An 18,366-nucleotide genomic window follows, 5' to 3' on the forward strand; every position below is an offset into this window, starting at 1 on the left:
TGCAGATAGCCTGTTGCTTGGAAAAGAGAGTATGCTCAATGATGAATGCAGGATATTTGGAGGTTATAGAGGCTCCACGCGTGGGACGACACGTAGGAGCCACTGAAAGACACACGGCGACAGGCTTAGAGATGCCCCCCCCAGCTCCCATCGCATGCACAGAGAGGCGTCCCATGCTTACAACACATGCCTGAGACCCACAGGCGTGCGGGAGCGTGTTCATACACAACATATAAAACCAGAGACAGACGCAGACCCACGTCCAACATCAGACCGGGATGGGGGTACGCACCCCGGCTCCACAATACATGCACCTCCTTGTGGCCCCAGCGAAAAGCTTAAATGAATGGGTTGTCCTTGTTGTACAAGTGTCTTCTAAAGCGCAGTCCTGGGGTCCACAAAACACACCCCATCCTGCTTCCTTCATCAGACCTCCAGACCCGTAACAAAGCAGAAACCCTCAGAAACAGCATCTCACCAGGTTCGAAGCCCGGCCCTGGCCCGAGACTGTGGGGACGCCGCCATTTCTGCCTTCAGAGCTGCTGCGGTCAGCTTTCCGAGGGGGTACTTGACGTTGCAAGAGCGTTCCTGGAGACCCTAGGAGACAGCGAAGGCCAAGACAGATGACTCGAGGACCTCTGATGGATAAGGCCTTTGACAGCCAGGACAGAGAATTACATGGAGTTTCTTGGAGAGACAAAATAAAAACTGCCCCCCCGCCCCCGCTCTTCCACCCTTTTCTCCAAGATCTAATTACAGATGTCTTGACATTCCTTCTGCAGAGAGTTTCCTTAAAAAATTTGCCAAGAAGAAACATTTGGAAACTGTGTTTTAGGTATAATCCCATCTGGGAGTCACTCTAGTTTGCTTTGTCGTTAGATGACGGAGTGCTTAATTATAATGAATAGGGATGTACACCGCATTCGGAAAACTAGATTATTGACCCACATAATACACCCCATGCTGACAATGGCCTTTTGGCAAAACATGCGCCTCTGATCTCACATTAATTACTACACAAATGTACTTATTGTGGGTACCGAGTTTATGCGACAGAGTCCTCTTGACACATGTTCACAATAAAAACACATTTTTTTCTTCCATTCCCCTGACCCTAAGGGGAAAAAAAAAAAAGATGAACATTTTTCAAGATGATGTTTTAATGGCATGAAAACTGTCTGCTGAGTGTTCGCTCTGCTTTTGTTCTTTTTCCTTTCTCCTTTTATTAAAAAGCCTTTTAAACCAAGCATTCCTGGCTTGTAATTCCTTTCTTTGCTTTCGCTTTTATGCCGAGGGAGAGACAGATTAGATTAGATTAAAGACCGAGAGACACCTCGTGAAATACATTCCATCTCGAGGCAATTTGGTTGATAGTTTGTATCTGTGTACGTGCATGTGTGCGTGTGTGTGTGTGTGTGTGTGTGTGTATGTGTGTGTGTGTTTCTTCTTGTGGCTAACTGATGGTCTTTTTACAAATACTGGGTTCTGGTTTCTAGGAATGCATTTGTTCCTTTAGCTTTTTCCCCTTCAGAAGTCTGCAGCCTTTGATTGTGGCCTGACTTTTAGGGGTCTGTGGCATTTTGGGGGGAGGTGGTAAATCTTCGTATTAACCTCTTCCCTTTAACTTTTCACAATTTCTCAAAACTTTTTTCCAAAAGCAGCGGCAGTTTCTTCACAAAGGGCAGATGAAAGAGACAGTTTATTTCAAAGACCCTCTCCCCGCCCCTGCATAGGGCCTCCAGGTTTGTCTGATGATGTCACAGTGGTAACCAAGGCAACACACTGTGACATCACAATCAAAAGGCTACTGACCTTGGCCTGGAATTCAAAGGAAAAGCAGCCCATAAACTTCTAAAGCAGAGAGGAGATAAATATCCTTAGTCATAAAAGAACAGATGAGGTTTGGGGTGGGGGCTGGAAAAAAAGAGCAGAACTTTTTTTTTTTTTAGAAATACAGTAAAATGGTTTGCCAAGTTTTCCAGGAAGTGCCAGTGGCCATTTTGATGACGTGTACTAGGCTTTAAAACAGAAAGAGGAAAAATGAATGTGCTGAAGAAGGGTCGTTTACAATACTAGAAATAGTCAGGTGAAGCTTTCTCCCAAACCATAATCCATAAAATGAACCAGAGCAGAGTAAAGGAATAAGCAAACAACTGTTTCTGAGTGCCAGGGGGAATTAGCTGCCAGGAGAAAGGGAGAAAGCCAGGGAAGGGATTTATCAAAAAGGGAGAGTGCTCAAAGCAACAGGGTCTCCTGGACTGGATCCTGGAACAGAAAAATGGGTGAAATCTGAATAAAATCAGGAGTTTAGTTCATTATACTGTCCCAACGTCAGTTTCTTCATTTGGGGGAACATCCCATAGTAAGGCAAGATGGTAACGTTAGGGGAAACGGGGTGAAGAGTAAACAGGGATGGGGCTTCCCTGGCGGTGCAGTGGTTAAGACTCTGCGCTTCCACTGCAGGGGGCATGGGTTCGATCCCTGGTCAGGGAATTAAGATCCTGCATGCCTCATGGTGCAGCCAACAACAACAACAAAAAAGAGTAAAGGGGGATTCTTGTACCATCTTTGCAACTTGTCTGCCAATCTAAAATGATCACAAAATAAAAAATTTCCTTTTTGAAAAAGGAGAAAGTGGGGCATTGTGTTTCAGCGTGTGTCTTGGGAAGTCTTCCATTTTCCGGTTTGGAAATTCTGCTCAGCCCTAAAGGGTTTGCAGCCCACCTACCCAGGTATTGGACTTCCACGATGGTGAGGAACATGTGACATGCAGGTAGTTTGCTAGACTCACAGGGAAGAGAAAAAGGCTGGAGTTGCCTCTGAACAACTTTAAAAAAGGAAAGACAGTCCCCTGGGCCATCCTAAGTTATTCTTGTCTTCAGAGCCTTCCATGAGTCACCTGGTCTAATTTCACAAATATACTTCTTTCTCCAGACATCCTGAGGGTAGGTTGACCGCATGGCGTGAGGAGCTGGTCTCCAGAGGCCAGGAGGGGTAGGAGAACAGTACTGAACTGGGAGAGGAGAGATCCTGTCCCTGTTTTCGCATGAACTTACATGTGTATTGGGAAACCAGTTCTCTCTCTAGCCTCATTCTCCTTTCCTGCTAAAACGGGATGTAGGACAGGAGATCACATGTATTTAGACTACATGTCAGGTGCTGGGTTGGATCGATTGGTGGAGACTGTCTGTGGCCCTGTGCTGAGCCTGGGATCAGTGAGAAGGAGTGTTGTGATCCATTAGTAATGTCTGCCATGGATACGGGAGAGGACAGTGGAGGCACATTTGCCATTCCAGGCTCCTGCACACTTGGGCCCTGGCTTTCTGGGGCCTGCTAGTCCAGATAGACTCTTGTGCCTCCACCAACATCTGTGTGGGACAATAGACAGAACAAGGCCCTGGAGTCAGCCAGTAGTGGCCTCTAATCCTGGTTTCCTCTGTGCACCGAAGGTTGTATGGTCCATAACATTTAACAAATACGAACCACAAGTGTGCCAACCCCTGTGCATATCCCCTTCCATCTGGAGGCAACAGACAAGTTAACAGGAAATAAAAATGCACTGTGCTAAGTGGTATGATGACAGTTAGGAAGAATGTTCTCAAGGTACTGAGAAGGAAGACCTGACTCACACCTGAGGGGCAGGACGAGAAGGCTTCCCAGAGGAAGTGGCATCTAAGCTGAATTCTGAAGGTTGAGTAGGTATTATCCTGGGGAAGGGAGCAGGGAGAGATGAAGATGGGAGTTTGGCTGGGCTCGGATCATGTGGGGAATTTCAAATTTATTCTCAGGGTAAACGGGGAGCGACTGAGGAATTTTATGCAAGGGAATTTCATTAGCAAAAAGAAAAAAACCAAGTCTTTCTGTTTATAGAGATAGATTTGGAGTGGGGGCAAGACTGGAGGCCATTTTTAGAATGGGGAGGGGCCTGGGAGCCCGGGGGTGACATCACAGGTGTTCTCAGTTACCTTGACCAGTGACATGTTTTCCTGAGTGTGTGCCTCAGCTGTGCAATGTCCAGATGGAAGTCAGATCTTTGTTCCACATGATAACCTTGAGAGATGACTGGGCAGAGAAGAGGGCCGGCAGTGGAGAAGGGGAAATGGTCCATTAATCTACAGATGAGAGCCTGTCCTTGGCTCGTGGTAAGACGAGGCAAAAAGGCAACAACAACAAGAAGATGATAAGAATAATACCCACACCAGCAAATACTACCACCTGCTTCTTCCACCCTGGACAAAGCCACTTTCATCTGTCTCACCTGGATGACTCAGTGGCCTAAATCTCCTCCCTGGTCCCCGCCCTGGACATATTCTCCATCTGTTTTGCTCTTATTTTTCAAAATTCCATTTTATTGAGGCAAAATAAAACGCATCTCTCTCAAGTGTACAGTTCAATGAATTTTGATAAATGTATGCAGCCGTGTAACCACCAGTCCAATCAAGATATGGAACATTCTTCTTCACCTCCAGTGTTCCCTCCAGTCGCTCCCCAGTTGCCTGCCCACCTCCACCCATACTTTCTGGCCCCAGGTGACCATTGATCTGTTTTCTGTCACTGTAGAAGAACTCGATCATTTCTAGAGTTTTATATTAATGGGATCATCCGGTGTGGACTCTTTTTTTGTCTGGTTTCTTTTGCTCGGGATCATGTTTTTGAGGTCCATTTATGTTGTTGTATGGATCAAGTCTGGTTCCTTTTTATTGATGAGTGGCATTCCATCACATGGATGTACTACTGTGTATTTATTCACCTGTGGATGGGTATTTGGGTTATTTCCAGTTTTTGACTATTATGAATAATGCTGATACGAACATCAAGTGTAAGTCTTTTTGTGGACATAAGATTCTCTTTGCCTTGGGTAGACATCTAAGAGTTGAATTGCTGAGATGTATGGTAAGTGTATATTTAACTTTCTAACCTAAGGTAAACAATATAAGATAAAACAAAACCAAAGAGCTAAAACTATATAATTTCTAGAAGAAGAGAACACACTAGGAAATCTTTGTGACCTTGGGATAGGCACAGATTTCTTAGGACACAAAAAGCATAAACTGTAAAATTTAAAAAAATGATAAATTGGACTTTATCAAGATTTAAAACTTCTGCTCTTTGAAACACCCTGTTGAGAAAATGAAAAGGCACATCATAGTCTGGGAAAAAATATCTGTAAATCATTTATCTGACAAAGGACATGTATCCAGATTAAAAGAAGTCCTATGACTCACTAATAAGAAGACAAATGACCCAATTTTAAAAGGGGCAAAAGAAGGAGATATATGAACAATCAAAAAGCACATAAAAAAGTACTCAACACCATTAGTCATCAGGAAAATAAAAATGAAAACAGTAACAATGTATCACTACACACCAACACAATGGCTAAAATGAAAAAGACCACCCATGCCAAGTATTGACGAAGATGTGGAGCAACTGGAATGCCCAGCGGGAACGCAAAATGGTACAGCCACTTTGGAAGAGTCTGACAGATCCTTAAGACGGTTTCTTTTGTAAAAGAGTGAAAAAAGTTCTTAAAACCCTCCAATGGCTCCCCATGGCTCTAAAATAAAATCCAAACTCTGTTTTATGATCTACAAAGCCTTCTGTCATCTGACTCTTGACATCCTCCAATCCTGTCTTGCGTTCCTGTCCTTCAAGTTCACTCCCTTTCTGCCACATTGACCTTTATTTTGGCCTCGAAGCACAGCAAGCTCCTTTACTGTTCCCTCTGCCTGCGTGCTCTTTCCCTGGTCCTTCGTACGGTAGTCTTCCTGATCAAATGTTCTCTCCTTAGGAAGACATTTGCTGTGCATTAAATATGATCCCCCTGCCATTTCCTATCCTTCTATCCTTCTTTTATTTACCTCTGAAAATCTCCTACGTACTTGCTCCCCTCTCCCTTTTCCAACTAGAAAGAAAGCTCTGAGATGGCAGGGATCTTGTTTCTCTATTCAACACTGTGCCCTGTAACAAAGTTCCTAACACACAGTAGGACCTTTATCCATGTTGAACCCCCTAAGTGTCTTTCACAGGGACAAGGACGATGCAGCTGGTTCCTGGCAGTACTGAGATGCGAATCCAGCTCTGTCTGGCCCTAAAGGCTTAGGTCTACCCCTTCTCAAAGCTCACAGTCAAGATGGGGCTAAATCCTGGAGGGCAAGGCTCAGATTCCAACCTCAGGATCTGGACTCTAGTCAATGAAGGAGAATTTCAGGCATGGAAAAGGCCAGGTGAAGCTCCCAGAATGGGAATAGCCTAAGGGAAAGCCCAGGGTGTGTTGCCCTGGGGCCCAAAGGAGCCCAGCTATGACTTCAGGCGTCTTCCTTCCTCCTTGGAAGTCTGCAAGAGAAACAGGGTGAGTTGTTGAAGCCCTCACCCATTTTCCGTATGAAGAGAGAAGGGTCCTAAGGAGGACTGAGAAGTGGGATGGGGTTGAGGACGCGGGGGATGCTGCTTCTGCATTGAGTTGCTGTTGTCAGGATTTGAGCAATACCTTGGGGCTCTTTATTCTACAGGCGGGGATCCTGATGCCTGGAGGTGGAGGTGGAGAGGGACGGGCAAACCTGGGTCGGGCCTCAGGGTTCGTCGGGCAGAATTTCACTAGATTTTGGTGCTGTCTTTTTGACCGTTGTCGAAGTGTGAAGGCAGAAAAGCAGGCAGTGTTGAGGTGGTTGAGAACTGGGGATCAGCCAGATGGAATTTCAGATTTGACTCTGCCACTTACCAGCTGTGCCCTTGGGTGAAGACTTTCCCCGCTCTAAGCCTTACTTTGCTCGTCTGTGAAATGGGGATGATGATACAGCAGTTTATCAGGTGCTGAAATTCATACCGTGAGGAAATACAAATTGCTTGGGTCAGTATCTAACACTTAGAGAGTACTTAATAAATGGGGCCAATTACGATTATGGTGATTGTGGTTGTACCTTCTAGAACTCGAGTGAGGTTAGCAGAGGAGATGGGATTGGAAGAGGACTAAGAGGATGTAAGATGTCAGTGATCTGTTGGTAGCCTGGGAGTCTCTAGAAATCCAATTTCAACATTCAAAGCAAAGACCCCCCCACCTGGAGGCTTCCATCCACCTGAGCATTCTTCGAGGGCCTCCTTGGGTCCCAGGTAATCTAATTTTTGGGTGGAGGCGGGGCGCGGCTAAATAGCCATCAAGACAGCATCGAAGACTAAAGACCTGTGTGGCATTCAGAATCAGGAGTTCTCTTTTCCATTTCATAACTGAGACTCTGGGAAAGTAGCTGAATTTCTCACTTGATCAAATCTGTCAAAAGTGGGAAGGCTTATCCCTGTCCCCCAGAATGGTGGAGACCAGGAAATGAAGAGGGGTGGAGAAAAGCACCCAGCGTGGAGCTGGCACCCAAGATGTCAGAGCAGAGGAAGCACGGGGGCTGCCCCAGCCTGTGCCTTCACTTTGCCTGAGCAGTTGGAGTTTGAAGCTGCCCGCTTGGCTCCAGAAGAGAGAGATTCCCAGATGTTTTCAGCGCCCTGGACATGCCCGAACTTGCAGGTGCCATTTTGAATTCTAGAGGCCCTTGGCTTAAGGGTGTGAGTTCAGGGAAAATGCTTTTGTGCAACTTGTAACGGTATCTAGACCAATGCAGATTTCCTCCCCAGCCCAGGGAGGGGAACAGGAATCCTCTAAAGACCTCACCCGCCCTTTATCTCCTTGGCTTGTCCCAGTAGTTTGGGAGATAGGCCAGGGAGATACTAATGTCCCCAAGATCCCGGGGAGAGATCAGATGTTGACTTCAAAGAGGCGCCTTCTGACTGGAGGGATGGAGGGTAAGTGATTACAACAACCTTGCAGGGAGGTCCCCTGGCCAGTGGGACTGACAGGTCTTGGGCCTTCATCCAAATGAGCCATCCATCAGAGATGGGGTTTTTTGGCTTCATGCAAGTCTCCCAAGATACTCAGTGAAAAAAGAAAAGGGCAGCATTGAAGTTAAGCTCCAACTATGTACCACACGCCCTCTGAGGTAGGGCGAATGATACCCATTTGACAGATGAGGAAATTGAGGCTTACGGCAGTGAAATATCTTGCCCAAAGGCCACCTGGCTGTTAAGATAAGCAAGCAGGGATTGGCCCCTTCTATTGTAGCTTCTATTCTATTCTATTCCTCCTCCCACTCCTAATTTTACTCCCTTGTATGTAGCACCTGCTATGTGGTTACACTGGGGGGAGGGGCACTCAAGACCTCTCTGACGTGTTTACATCACCTTGCCCTTGTCCTCTGGATTCCAGCTACCCCACCTTCTTTCCCTTTTTTGAAAAAAAGTCCTGTTCTCTCCTCGCTGCCTTTGCTTAGGAGACCCCTTCCTACCCAGTTTGGGCTTATCTTTCAGATTTGCACATGAAAGGAAGTCCTCCCTGACCCCAAGAGAAATTCTGATTCCTACTCCCAGGCCCATTACACGCCTTGTCCTTCTCCATTGTGAACTTTATCACCTCTTGGAAACATGCTTGTGGGATTCTTTTGATTAAGGCCTGTAGACCATGCCAGAACACTTTAAGCCCCGTGAACTGAACGTAGAGAGCCCATATGTCTTGTCCATGGTTGTATCCAAACACAATTGGAAGGGTTGGGAAGTAACCCAAGAAGACCCCAGCCAGGGAAAAGAATCAAGGACCACACAGGTGCGGAGGAAGATAGAAGGACCCAGAGAGGTCAGTTGCCTTCAAGATGCCCTAGAAGGAGCCCTTTTCATGCCTCCTGTCCCAGCTCTTCAGATTCCAGGCAAAGGTGAAGGGCCAGATGTCCTCCAGGGCTCCCAGTACCAAGCCAATATGTATTTTGAATGCCATGTGTTTATGTTTTCCCCTTTGAAGACTGCCTGGGAAAGGCTAGCAGTCATTTAAGTAACAAACACTTTGCTTTCTCTTCTCTTGCCAAAAGCCATCTTTAATCACCCACCAAGTAATGGGCTCAGAATAGCATAATGGAAACAAAGTACTTAAAATACTTTCTTTGGTGGATAAACACAGGGAGGGAAAAAAAAAAATCTTACCGGCTCAGCACCATCCCCTTCTGTGTATACACAGCTAGGGGACCTGGAAGAAAGACAAAAAAGCCTTCCCAAACAAACAGGTGATTGTAAATAACCAGAACATGCATATTTTTAACGGTAGGGTGGTCAGTCCTCCAGTCTGAGGAGGACGTCTTAGTATCTGCTGGATTTCCCCTCTCCTTTTTTAAAAAACCCTGTCACCAAGAGACAAAAAAGTAGGTCTGACATAACCAACCAGCGGGAGGGAGTTCACAAAGAGATTCTGAGAGCATCTTTCTCAAATCTCTTTAGATATGGGGATAACAAGGGAAGGAGATGGGTGGTGTCGGGTGGAGGTCTCTGTGAATCTGAATGTTTTACTTGTGTTCAGAGGAGGAAATTTGTCCTGATGTCCACTTGGGCTAAAGCCAAAACTGGAAGGAAAGTGGCAAAGCTCTGGGTTATGGAATCCAGGACGCAGACTCCTCAGGAATGCCGAGTTAGGTATTAGAGGAAAACGGATCTTTATGCTGTGAAAATGGACTCTTGAAATGGCTACATCCTCCAAGCAGCCGTCTGGATTTCTGCAGCTGGTTGGAATCCGTCTCTCTCTACCATGAGATGAACAAGACAAGAACTGGAGGCTTGTAAAGCTTAAAAACCGTATTATCTTGGCCAAGTTACTTATTCTCTCTGAACTTTAGTTTTCCCATCTGTAACATGGGGACAAAAATACCTCCTTTGTGAGTTATTCCTAGGCGTAGAATTAAATAGTCTGTGGGTCACTTCCTCACTTGGAGCACTTAACCTGGTCTGCCCAGACCTCAGAATTCCCCATGTATGTCTCAGGGTCTCCTTGAAGTGGGAGGGAGCCGGGGAGGGAGACGTGGGCACGGAACTAGCATGTTTTTCCTGGGCTATTGTCTTCTGGCCACTGTGTTAGACCCTGTAATGTACATTGTCTCCTGTGTTCCTCACAATAAAAGCATTGTTAAGGAGGTGAAATTATCTCCACTTTTCAGATGAGGCAACCCAGTTTCAGAGTGCTTGAGTAACTTGGCCAAGGTCACACAGGAAGTGACTGAGCTCTGCGGGGAACACACTCCATTCCCCACTTCCTCATCCCCTAGTGTGTGATACAATGCCTGGCACATAGTAGGTGCTCAGTACACGCATGTGGCAACAACTGACGTGCGCCTCCCTTCTTGAGTGCCCATTCACTGACTGATTATCTGTGAATAATTGCAAATGTTCTTGACATTTTTTCCCCCATATGTTGAACTTGATCATCTGATATGGACTAGTTAACCTTGGAGAAAACTAACATTTTTCAGCACTTATTAAAAAAAAAAATGCTGTGTTAAGGTCAATAGATATAGCCTGTGTATAAGAGGAAACAGAAGAAAGATGTTGGACGTGGGAGTTAAGGTCATCTTTGCAACTGAGAGGCAGTTTATTAACACAGACCAGGGACTTTCCTGGTGGTCCAGTGGTTAGGACTCTGCTCTTTCACTGCTGGGGCCTGGGTTCAGTCCCTGGTGCGAGAACTAAGATCCTGGAAGCCACGTGGTACAGCCAAAAAACAAAACCAAAACCCAAAAAACAACCCAAAAAACCAAAAAAAACACAGACCATGAGGTACCAGAGCCACTCAAGTTGGAAGCCCAGTAGTAATGCTGGTCAGCCCATTTGATCCCGGTAGACTGGGGGCCGGGGGCACCAGGTGTCATTGGAAGTTTGACAATGGAGAAGAGTCTAATGTCCTTGGATGTGTGGGCACCTGGGTCTTTTTTTTTTTAATTAATTAATTTATTTATTTTTGGCTGTGTTGGGTCTTTGTTGCTGCACTAGGGCTTTCTCTAGTTGCGGCAAGCGGGGGCTACTCTTCCTTGCGATGCTCGGGCTTCTCGTTGCGGTGGCTTCTCTTGTTGCAGAGCACAGGCTCTAGGCGCGCGGGCTTAGGCAGTTGTGGCACATGGGCTCAGTAGCTGTGGCTCGCGGGCTCTATAGAGTGCCGGCTCAGTGGTTGTGGCGCACGGGCTACCGCACCACCAGGGAAGTCCAGCACCTGGGTCTTTCCGTCTGCATTTAGGGTAGTCCTGGCGACCTGCTCACACCTTCTCTCCCATGTGACTCCCTCTTCTAGACCCTCCCTGCCCTGTGGCAAGGTGGAAAGATTCTGGGCTTGGGAACTGAAGAACTAGGTTGGATTTTTCCAGCCCTGACCCCTTGTCTTTGGGTAAATCAATCTTTCAAACTCCGATTTTTCTCAGTTGTCAAAATAGCCATAGGCTATTTGACAGCATGGGAGTCAATGGTTTAGCTCCGGGCCAGCACTTACCAAGTACTCAGTTAAGATTACTGAGTGTCAGTAATCACATGCATTCATTCACATGTTTATTAAATGAGTATTGAAGGAACATCTTTCAGGTGCCATTCTAGGTGCCAACATACCACAAGGAGCAAAGCAAAGTGGCTATATTGCTGGGGGCGGGGAGCGGGGATAGGCAATAAACAAATGAATATTGTACCAGCAGGTGATAAAAACCTAAAATAAGTAAAGGGATGGAGAGTGATGGGAGGAAGTGCTGTTTCATATTGAGTAGTCAGGAGGTGACACGGGGACAGAGACTGCAGGAGTCAGGGAATCGAGCTTGTGAAATGGAACAGTGTTCCAGGCAGAAGGAACAGAAGAGCAAAGGCTCTGACACCAGAGCAAGGTTGGTGTGTGGGAGGATGCACAAGGAGGCTGCCATGGCTGGAAGTAAAGTGGTCGAGAGGCTTCAATCATCATTGCAGATTGTTTAGATGGTGGCAGGAAACGAGGCCGGACAGTTAGGAGTCAGAAGGAGCCCAGATCCTGTAGACCCTGCTAGGGCAAGTGCTGTGGCTTTGCATCTGACTAAAACAGGGAAGCTATTTTAAAAAAGAGTGACATATCTCCCTTTCTACTCCCCTTCCCCACCCCACCCCGTTTTTTTTTTTTTTTTTTTTTTCCCACCCCGTTTTTAAAATTTATTTTTTATTAAAAAAAGTTTTTTTAGCCACACTGCTACAGTTTGTGGGATCTTAGCTCCCCTACCAGGGATCGAACCCGGGCCCTCAGCAGCGAAAGCTTGGAGTTCTAACCACTGGACCACCAGGAAATTTCCCCCATTTTTTATTATGAAAAATTTCAAGCATATAGAGAAGTTGAAAAATTATGTAGAGAGGACCCACCGAGTGGATTCTACACTTCACGTTTTTCTCTGTTGGCTTCATCACACGTCTACTCCTGTATTCATCCCTCTACCCATCTATCAATTCCTCTTTTTGTTTTGTCGCATTTCAAAAATAACTTGCAGACATCCTGTGACCTCATCCCCAAACATTTAGGCATGCATATCACTAAGCAGAGTTTAGTATTTGTTTTTAAAGAGCGAATTTACATACAGTGAAATGCACAGATCTTAAGCATGTCATTCTTTGAATTTTGACAATTTTTGACATACCTGTGCAACCCTAACCGCTATCAAGCTAGAGAGTATTATCGCTGTACCTCTCCCTCCTGGCCTGCCCCCAGGCAACCACTGTTCTTATTTTTCTCACCATATGTGAGCTTTGCCTATTCCAGAACTTTATATAAATGGAATCACGCAGTATGTAGTCTTGTGTAAGGCTTCTTTCACACAGCAGAATGTATCTGAAATTCACCCATGCTCGAATTTGGACCAATACTTTTTTGTTGTTTATTGTGAGGTAGTATTTCTTTGTCTGGATATACCAGTTTATCCTTTCTCCTGTTGATGACGGACACCCGGGCAAACTGCCTTACATTTTTAAAAGCTGCCTTTGGGGAGCTGCTTCCCTGGTGGCGCAGTGGTTGAGAGTCCGCCTGCCGATGCAGGGGACGCGGGTTCGTGCCCACATGCCGCGGAGCGGCTGGGCCCGTGAGCCATGGCCGCTGAGCCTGTGCGTCCGGAGCCTGTGTTCCGCAACGGGAGAGGCCACACCAGTGAGAGACCCGCGTACGGCAAAAAAAAAAAAAAAAAGATCCCTCTGGGGATTTCCCTAAGTCCAGTGCTTAGTATTTGGTGCTTTCACTGCCGTGGCCCGGGTTCAGTCCCTGGTCTGGGAACCAGAGATCCTGCAAGCCATGTGGCACAGCGCCGCGCCCCCCCGCCCCCCCTCCGCCGCCCAAATAAATAAAAAGATCCCTCTGGCTGCAGGGTGGAGAACAGACTCTTGGGCCAAAAGGCAGAAGCAGTAGTCCAGGTAGGAGGCCACTGCCATTGTTTAGGTAGGAGATAATAATTTGACGGTGGCCTTGTTTGGATCATCGCGTTAAGCTTTTGATACACATTATGTCCATTAACAAACATCTTCGGGGCTTAGAAAACTCCCTTCCCCCTGGAGATAACCCATTCCTTCTTAGGGAAAGACACGATTGTTCTGCTTTCCTTTCATATTCAGTCATGTTAGTCACTTTAGTCAAAGGTTTTCTAAATCTTCTCAGTTACAAATTTGCAAAGAGGAACCTTGTAACTGGACTCTATCAGTTAAGGCCCGGGGAAGGGAGGATGAATTACAGAAGCTCCTCAAAGCCTAGGTCAAATGGGAAATGCCAAGAGAGAGATCAGAAGCTCTAAGTAGCGTTCCATCAAGAGGATTGGGGTTGGGGTGGGGTCCGATGGAAAGTTCTAATAATAAAAAACAGCTCATGGCTTTGAATACTTACTACAAGCCGGGCACCGTGTTCAGCACTGTGTCGCCATACATTTTCTAACATCAGAGGCGTGAGTTAGGCATGTTCCCATTTTATAGAGGAAAGCAAGTCTTTAAGCCCATTGCATCTGATTTCAGAGCGTGCACTCACCCCTGTAGCTGTACCAATTTCCTTTCCACTGGAAAATATGGATGGAATAGATGCAAGGGAGCAAATTGAGTTTCTTTCCTTCCCAGTAACATGGACCCCACATTGGTCAATATGTTTGCTGAACTCACCATTGAAAAGGATACCATTCAAAATGGTGATGTGAGTTCCAAGTGGGGCTCAGGGGTCCGACTTTGCCTGGGACTTTCCCTATTTTAGCCCTGAAAGTCCCAGACACACTGGGATGATCAGTTACCTTACTCATGAAGGATGGCCAATGTCCACGTAGAACATTTCCATTTGTGATCTGGATTGAGCAGTGAGCTCTTCATTTACTCTAGGGTGGTGAGTTTACCCACCCTGGTTACTCCTTTAGTTGTGCCCTGCTCAGCCTGAGGACAGCCTGTTTGGATAAGATCCACTGGATGGACAATCTTAGCAACTTGGATTGTTGATTAGCTGGTATTTGACACAGGCTGGCAGATACGTGTGCTTTTCGCTAGAGGGCTGGGGACCATTCAGTGTTTCTTCAATATTAGCTCTAAGCTTTGAGTTCCTGAAAGTATTTTTTCTCTTCTTTACATAGAACCGTGTCTCTCCATCACAGCTTTGCCTTCCTGACTCCACTGCCAAGGGCTGCATTAAGGTCACATCTTTTTGAATTTGGATAAGGACATTGGCTTGCTAAATGTTCTGGAGCCTTCAAAATCTCATCCCTTTAATTCTTCTCACCTACTAATTCTTCTCACCTACTAAGATCATCAAAGAGAACTATTAAATGCATCCAATCTCTACATGCTTCTAATGGAGACTCTAAATAATACAACCGTACCCTGGCAGTCTGATTTCAGAGCCTGCTAGATCAAGCATTCTGCACAAGGACGATGACAGGAGACATGTAGGGATACCATAGGTCCATGAGCACAATTTAAAGGAAAAAAAAAAAAAAGATTTCTAACTTGTGTTAGATAAACTAAAGGTAGGGGAATAGCTTAGACTAACTCTTCTTAGGGTGGAAGTTTTTAGGTGCTCACCCCTTGTCTCTTGTGCCTAAAACTGTCTTTCTTTCTAATCCTATTTCTTGAACAGTTCTTGGAGCTGTTGACTTGTCTCCATTCTCTTCCCAATGTCTTCGATCTGCCCATCTCCCTCCCTTTTCTGGATTTCCGCAGGAGCCTTAGGTCAACTGTTTCCACTCTTCCCTCCCTCCATCCATTCTTTACCCCACAGCCTGCGTGATCTTCTGGAATGCAACTCTGATCATCACTGCCCTGCTCTCCGCCTTTCCATGGCTCCCATGTGTGCCTAGGGTGATGCCTGAATCCTTCCAGATCTGGCCCACGTCTCCCTCTCCAAGCTCATTCCCTTGCCACTGGCTTGGAAAATATTTTCAAGAGTTCCTCAGCTCTCTCTCCCTTGCATCTAATTGATCCAAGTTCCTCTGACTCACTTTCAGGTTTTCCGCTCTTGAATGCCCCATCCATTCAAGGATGTGCGATTTCAGTGTGTTGATTACATCTCTGGACTTTGCCGTCCCTTGTGCCTCTGAGGCTGGTGCCCTGGTGTTACCCTGAAAGGCAGAAAGGAGTGCCACACCTTAAGGTATGTGGGTGAGATGACCTGAGCACCAGCATGGTGGAGTGCCATCAAGATATCCAGCCAATGGGACTTCCCTGGTGGTCCAGTGTTTAAGACTCCATGCTCCCAATGCAGGGTAGAGGGTTCGATCCCTGGTCAGGGAACTCAGATCCCACATGGCCAAAAAATAGAAAACAAAAGCCATATATAAAATATAGCTCATGGGGCTATAGATCCCACCAGATAGCTCTACAATTGATTAAGCTTCAAAAAAAAAATAAACAAAACAGCAACAAAAAAGATATCCAGCCGAGAAGCCCCCGATGCTGATCTTGCATTAGTGGGGCTCCACTGATGTCAGTGGAAATCCTAGGAACCAGCTCACCACTAAATTAGGTTCTTCAGACCCAAGGAAGTGCCCAGATTTATCCTTGAAACTGTGCCCTTCTCTCACCCATCGACCATAGATTTCATCAGTTTTTTGCCCACCACTAGCTAATATCAGTTCAACCACAGACCACGTGGGACACCAAATCACAGCCTTTCTCTGCCTTATTGATCTCGGCCTCCTGCATCGGCCACTAGAAAAAGGAGTAGATATGGGGTCTTTGCTGAAGTCGGCGTCCAGGTGGGACCCTCAGGGCCTGATCATTAGACCTTATACTGTATCCTGCGACCTATGTGGAGCCTCTGGAAGCTGTCCGGTGGATTTTCGTGGTCCATGCAGACTCAGGTCCTTTCCCACTTGCGTGGAAGAAAGAAGAACCAGAGAGAAAACAGGAGCAAATCTCACAAAGACGGTAACAAAAACAAAATGGCTTGGAGAGAAAAAAAAAGGCAAAAAAACCCACACAAAAGTGGAATAAAACCGACAGTAATCTCAGCCTATGCTGTCACTGAGCAGAAACTCAATTTATGTAGTCTCTGCTTGGAGATGTAGCACAGTTTTTGACAGATGTGCTATGCATCCTGTCATTAGGGCTGAACGAAATGTCTCAATACGATTGGGAAAATTACAGTTTTAAATCTTCTTTCCTCCTTTAAGCCTTTTGCATATTTTCCACTACACGAGTCTCTGGCTGCTCACAGCTGAATATAAATGAATTCCACAGATCTTCACTTCCTCCTCTATTTTATACGAGTGGGTTATTTGGGTTGGACTCGTGTTTGTGAGTGTGTATGTGGGGGGGTATGTGTGTGTGTATTTACTCTTTGCAAGGAAAAAAAAAAAGGCAAAGCATCAAATAACTGAGGAAGAAAGAGGACAGAGAAAGACAAGAGAATCCCGTCTAGAAGCCAGGAACTAGGATATTTCTGGGCATTGAGAGCTGAGATTTTTTTCAAAGTAACTACTGTATTATTATTACTGGTTTTGTGACAGACTTCCTATTATTTTTGCATTTTTTCTCATCTTTATAAACCTGTGAGCTGAAACTTGTTTTCTGTCCACTTTACAGATGAGGAAACTGATGCTCAGTGAGATTACCTTTGCCTAAGTTCTGGAAGGTGATGGAGGCAGCTTTCAGGTGCAGGTATGTATGACCCAGATCTGTGCATTGAATTACGTACAGCTATGCCACTGTGAACCAGCAGGACATATAGGGTGGGCATCGACAGTTTTTCCTGCTTTTCCTTTTGTGTAAGTCACCCTGATTTTTCCTTTGGAAGCTACTCCTCCTCTGTTCTGAGTCCAGACAATTCAGGTGAAGCTGACCCACATCCCCAGGGTCCAGGGGTGGGCGCGTGGCCAAGGCCTGACCAATCTGAACATTCTGACCCCTGGCCAGAGTGACTGGCTCGTGTCTGACCATGTGACCGGCCTAAACCAGGAAGGACAATGGGATTCATTCTTGGGACTCTTAATAGGATGGTGAAGAAATTGGAACACCTTCTTGGCTGGGGTTGCTACTTTAGTAGGATGTTAGCTTGGAGTTTCTGAGGGTCTTCTTGGCTACCGTGAGGTGAGAGCCTGTTTGGAAGAAAGTCAACTAAATGAGACTTGCGGCTGAGAGATGGGAGGGGAAATTCATAAAGGCTTAGTCTCAGTGTTTGGCTGCATCTCTGCCTGAGACTAGAATCCACTCCTGGACTTTTGAGTCACAGAAGTCATTACATTCCCATTCTGAGGTCTTGGAGAGGAGGGCTACACACCACCTGTGAGACGAGGGCCGGATGAGTCCAGGTGGGGCGTTGCTGATTGTGATACTCTGATTTATGATAAGAAATGTGTATCTGGTCTTCGTTCCTGTTTCTGGCACAGAGCTCCTAAAACCCTTGGAATTTCCTGAGTGATGAGAGCTGATAAATGTGTCTTTTGTTATGTGAATGAGGTGACTTTTGGAAGCACCTAAGGATGGGGGCCGATTGCCCGGATATCCAATCAAGGGATTAGAGGGTTGGAACTTTCAGCCCCACTCCCAACCTCCGGGGAGGTGGGGAGGGGCTAGAGAGTGATACCAATTGCCAATGGTCAATGATGTAATCAATCATGGTTGTGCAATGAAACCTCCATAAAAACCACAAAAGGAGAAGGTTCCGAGAGCTTCTAGGTCGGCGAACCCATGGATGTTTGGGGAGAATGGTGCCCTCAGAGAGGGCATAGAAGCCTTGTGCCCTTTCCCACGTGCCTTGCCCCATGCATCTCTCCCATCTGGTTATTCTTGAGTTATATGCTTTTGTAATGAACTGGTAATCTAGTGAGTAAATGGGTTTCCTGAGTTCTGTAAGCTGCTCTAGCAAATTAATTGAACCCGAGGCCGGGGGGGGGGTGGTGTGATGGGAACCTATGATTTATAGCTAGTTGGTCTGAAGTATAGGTAACAATCTGTACTTCCAACGGGGATCCTGAGTTGAAGGGGGTCTTTGGAACCCCCAGTTTGTGACTGGTAGGTCAGAAGCAGAAGTAACAACTTGGGCTTTTGACTGGTGTCTGATGGGGTGGGGTG

This window comes from Phocoena phocoena, chromosome 13, assembly GCF_963924675.1.
Source record: "Phocoena phocoena chromosome 13, mPhoPho1.1, whole genome shotgun sequence".
NCBI lineage: Eukaryota > Metazoa > Chordata > Mammalia > Artiodactyla > Phocoenidae > Phocoena > Phocoena phocoena.